Source organism: Spinacia oleracea, chromosome 4 (assembly GCF_020520425.1).
Source record: "Spinacia oleracea cultivar Varoflay chromosome 4, BTI_SOV_V1, whole genome shotgun sequence".
NCBI classification, from domain to species: Eukaryota; Viridiplantae; Streptophyta; class Magnoliopsida; order Caryophyllales; family Amaranthaceae; genus Spinacia; species Spinacia oleracea.
This window is the reverse complement of record NC_079490.1, coordinates 46,946,560-46,951,836: the sequence shown is the minus strand read 5'-3', so window position 1 is coordinate 46,951,836 and position 5,277 is coordinate 46,946,560. Positions and strand designations below refer to the sequence as shown.

General features: G+C 33.2%; 1 long non-coding RNA gene across 1 annotated transcript; it reads left to right on the top strand.

Moving 5' to 3' along the window:
- The first annotated feature begins 334 nt into the window (after window positions 1-334).
- Window positions 335-3,498, top strand: LOC130459459 (uncharacterized). Its single transcript, XR_008918854.1, has 3 exons — window positions 335-647; window positions 777-982; window positions 3,292-3,498. It is a non-coding gene; the product is annotated as an uncharacterized lncRNA (long non-coding RNA).
- The last annotated feature ends 1,779 nt before the right edge of the window (window positions 3,499-5,277 follow it).

Genomic DNA, 5,277 nt, shown 5'->3' with positions numbered 1-5,277 from the left:
ATATACTGGTACAAAAATGAACATTTACTATTTCGGAAATGAACATTTATTTGGAATGAACATTTACTATTTTGGAATTGAATATTTATTTATTTATTTGGAAATAAACTACAAAAATGAACATTTACTATTTCGGAAATGAACATTTATTGATTTATTTGGAGTGAACATTTACTATTTTGGAAATGTGCATTTATTTATTTATTTATTTGGAAATAAACAATATAGGCGCTTGTAAACATAAAAGACCAATGAAGTGAACAATTTCATTATGAACATTAACCATATATTTAAAACATAAAAACCACAAAGGTCACAAAGAGTCAAAGCTCTGTAAACGAGATTCAAGTGTGAATTAAAGTGCTTTGAGGCTAGTCATGGATAATTTTCTAATTAGTCCTTAATCTTATGTTAGTCCTGTACCTTTATAATTGGTGCTATTTCTTACGAAGTAACAAATAAGGTCTCTAAAATTGTGTCAAGTTTCATTAAAATATATTTAAGCTTTGTGTTAGGAGCTAAGGTAATCTTAACATCCACTCTTTTATGGATTACACTTAAATTTCCATTAAAGTAACCAAGGTATTCTGTTTTAACCAAAGAGCTAGGAATCAAGCTGTGGTTTTCGACTGTAAACTTCCCAGTAGGTTTGTACTATTGCTGTTGTTGTTTCTTTTTAAGTACTACTTCACATTGAATGTTGTCTTGCAATATCTAGTTTGATGTGTTTATACTTTATAGTGCAATAGCTAGTTTGGAGTTTGTTATTGCAACAGGCCCAGTGCTCAGTGGCTATTGTTAAGCTTCAAAAGGTCCTTAGGGATTGGACAACAAGTGACATTGGAACATCAGGCCAGTGCCAGTGCTCAGTGGCTATTGTTAAGCTTCCCGTCCAGTTTTTTTTTTGGCAGAATGTTCTCATCTAGTATGAAGAAAGGGATTGGACATCAAGTGACATTGGAACAACTTTCTGAAGGTCTAGGTGAGCTGTCAGCCTACTTTTCTGTAAGGCTCAATACTCGTAATTACTTCACAACTTGTTTTACACTCCTGCAATATAATAATGGCTTTTGTCATCAACTTATTATGCAACTGTATGATATCAAAATGATTAAAGCTATATTTGGATGCCACTTTCTTGATTTTCTTGCAACCTGTTATCTAGGGAACTATTAGTAGACTTATTTTCAGAATTCTGGAAATCAGAAACCACATCACATAAATATATTCAGGTAAAGAAACATACCAATTGTTCTTATACTCAGTATTTTGGGACCGAAATAAGTCTTTTTAGTCAAAATGTGACCTATAATGATCAATCAAGCCTTAAATGTGCATTATTTGACCAAAGTAGGTGATAATTAGTCTTTGCAACATAAAGATAAGTGGGTTAAACATGTAAATGATTTAAAATACTTATTTAAGTTCATTAGTCTTCAGTTAGGAGCAAAATAAGCTATTTAGTCAAAATATGAACTATATTGAACTAACGAGCCTTAAATGTGCATAACTTCACCAAAATGGTGAGAATGAGTCTTTGAAACATAAAACTAAGTGTAGTAAACATGGAAACACTTTAAAATACCCATTTAAGTTCATTAGTTGAAAGTTGGGACCGAAATTAGCCATTTTAGTCACAACGTGACCGATAATAAACTAATGAAGCTTAAATGTGCATAACTTCACCGAACTGGTGAGAATGAGTCCTTGAAATATAAAACTAAGTGTATGAAACATGGAAAGACTTTAAAATACTCATTTAAGTTCATTAGTTGAAAGTTGGGACCGAAATTAGCCATTTTAGTCAAAACGTGACCGATAATGAACTAACGAGGCTTAAATGTGCATAACTTTACCAAAATGGGTGAGAATGAGTCTTTGAAACATAAAACTAAGTGTATTAAACATGGAAAGACTTTAAAATACTCATTTAAGTTTATTAGTAGAAAGTTAGGACCGAAATTAGCTATTTTAGTCAAAACGTGACCGATAATGAACTAACGAAACTTAAATGTGCATAACTTCACCAAAATGGTGAGAATAAGTCTTTAAAACATAAAACTAAGTGTATTAAACATGGAAAGACTTTAAAATACTCATTTAAGTTCTTTAGTTGAAAGTTGGGACCGAAATTAGCCATTTAAGTCAAAATGTGACCGATAATGAACTAACGAGGCTTAAATGTGCATAACTTTACCAAAATGGGTGAGAATGAGTCTTTGAAACATAAAACTAAGTGTATTAAACATGGAAAGACTTTAAAATACTCATTTAAGTTCATTAGTAAAAAGTTAGGACCGAAATTAGCCATTTTAGGCAAAACGTGACCGATAATGAACTAACGAAACTTAAATGTACATAACTTCACAAAAATGGTGAGAATGAGTCTTTGAAACATAAAACTAAGTGTATTAAACATAGAAACACTTTAAAATACTCATTTAAGTTCATTAGTTGAAAGTTGGGACCGAAATTAGCCATTTTAGTCAAAACGTGACCGATAATGAACTAACGAAGCTTAAATGTGCATAACTTCACCAAAATGGTGAGAATGAGTTTTTGAAACATAAAACTAAGTTTATTAAACATGGAAAGACTTTAAAATACTCATTTAAGTTCATTAGTTTAAAGTTGGGACCGAAATTAGCCATTTTAGGCAAAACGTGACCGATAATGAACTAACGAAACTTAAATGTACATAACTTCACCAAAATGGTGAGAATGAGTATTTGAAACATAAAACTAAGTGTATTAAATATGGAAAAACTTTAAAATACTCATTTATGTACATTAGTTGAAAGTTAGGACCGAAATTAGCCATTTTAGTCAAAATGTGACCGATAATGAACTAATGATGCTTACATGTGCATAACTTCACCAAATGGGTGAGAGTGAGTATTTAAAGCATAAAACTAAGTGTATTAAACATGGAAGGACTTTAAAATACTCATTTAAGTTCATTAGATGAAAGTTGGGACCGAAATTAGCCATTTTTGTCAAAATGTGACCGATAATGAACTAACGAGGCTTAAATGTTCATAACTTCACCAAAATGGGTGAGAATGAGTCTTTTAAACATAAAACTAAGTTTATTAAACATGGAAGGAGTTTAAAATATTTATTTAAGTTCATTAGATGAAATTTGAGAGCGAAATTAACCAATTTTATTATTATACGGTTCATTATTTCTTTGTTATGAACAAATTAAGTCTTAATTTATTGTACGATTTAATATTTATAATATAACTAAAGTGTATATATATATATTTTTTGATGGTCGATCTTTTTAAGGTATTCAATAATCCGAGGGAGCAGCCTTTCACCTTTGTGGAGATAGATGAAGTTTTGAAATGTTGGCAAAATTCATTCCCAGTGATTGTCTTTGATATTTTCTTGTACTGAATCTTAAATTATGTATGCTAGCTAGTTTTTCATATGATTGTAATGTAATTGACTTTTATATTTACAATTATATACTATTTAATTTAATTATCTATATAATTGGATACTTTTATATGACGTATGGAGGTTAATCAGTGGCGTGGTCCAATTGTAATATGTAGCAGGGAAATTGGTTATACAACAAATCTAGATCAAGTGCGGCTCATTTATAGGCCAAGTGCGGCTCATTTTTATGCTTGTGCTGCCCAATTCTATGTCAAGTGCAGGCTCATTTTCAAATTTGGCAGCACCAAATATGTCAAGTGCGGACTGCTTTTCAATATTGGCAGCACGAAATATGTCAAGTGCGGGCTCATTTTCAAAATTGGCAGCACCAAATATATCAAGTGCGGGCTCATATTCTAAAATTGGCAGCACAAAATATGTCAAGTGCGGGCTCATTTTCCAAATTGGCAGCACTTGAAACATCAAGTGCTGCCAATATTTTGGCAGCACTTGAGAAACATCAAGTGCGGGCAGACCATGTGCTGCACATGTAAAAGCCCGCACTAAACCCCTTAAAATGAGCCCGCACTTGAGGTTTTTTCCTCTAGTGCATAGTCATAAAGAAAAATTAAACAAAACACCCACACCGAGGGAAGGCAATGGATAACAAAATTAATTGTATTCAGCTTCACTTTTTTTCTCCATGCGAACACTTAATTCATCCTTATGAAAGATAACGGAGAGAGTCAAGTCACAAGAGGCGAACCAACTAGATCCTTATGGCTGAAGAGCATATGGAAAAAACTACTTTCATTACTCCATAGGGCACATATTGTTACACTGTCATATCGTTCGGTCTAAAGAACGCATGAGCCACATATGAAAGGATTGCCACTACCTTACTGTACAATATGATAGATAAAAAAATCGAAGTCTATGTGGACAAAATGATAGTATCTAATGACTGGTAAGGTCACCTGCTAGCACTTAGAAAATTCTTCGCCCGAATTTTGAAGTAAAACATGAGGTTAACCTCGCAAAAATATGTCTTCAGGTTGACTTCTGGAAAGTTGCTCGGATACGTAGTCAGCACACGTACGGCTGTATACGCCTACATTTTCCCATAGGCCCGAAGCGGTATGTTCAATTATGAAACTATAACCCACTTGTAATCAATGCACTCTGATTAGATGAAGAACGACCCTCGACTGACTAAAGAGACCATCCGAAGCAGAACTAGTTAAATATAGTAACTTCCACAAATAGAAATCTTCCTAAAATATATTGGACACGTACTTAGTCGCATTCGCATCCCGATACGACTTAATATGTGGTTGCATCGATAGAAAGATAGAATACAATTGTCCGCATTACACCACACCTGTATACGCCAAAATGTTCTAATGCTTGCCTTCAGGATCTAGAATAACATAGCTCGGATAAAACACTTCCCATACTCATACGTATTCGGCACAATACATGTAAATGTTAACCCAAGTTACTTAAACAAGCTTGCGAGTGCCTATAATACGCTCGTTAGCCCGTTTAACAAATGATACGCCCTTACAAAGTCAAAATTTGTTTTATAAATTATTATTTGGATCAATCACATCACATTATTGTATACGCCTTGGAATAATATTTCCATAGAATTATCATGAGCCCAAATCCGATTTAAAACGAATAAGTTATAAGGCTTTTACTTGGGCTTTGTCAAAATGGACCGACCTCCACTCTTTTGGCCATAATTCGACATTTACAAAGCCTATTGATGCAAGAATAGAAGCATTGGAAAATTGGATTCCGCAGCTTTCGAACAAGATATTATTTTCAAGAATCCGAGTTCGTATGAAGAAGTTATGAGCTGTTAGAAATTTCTAGCGCACACAA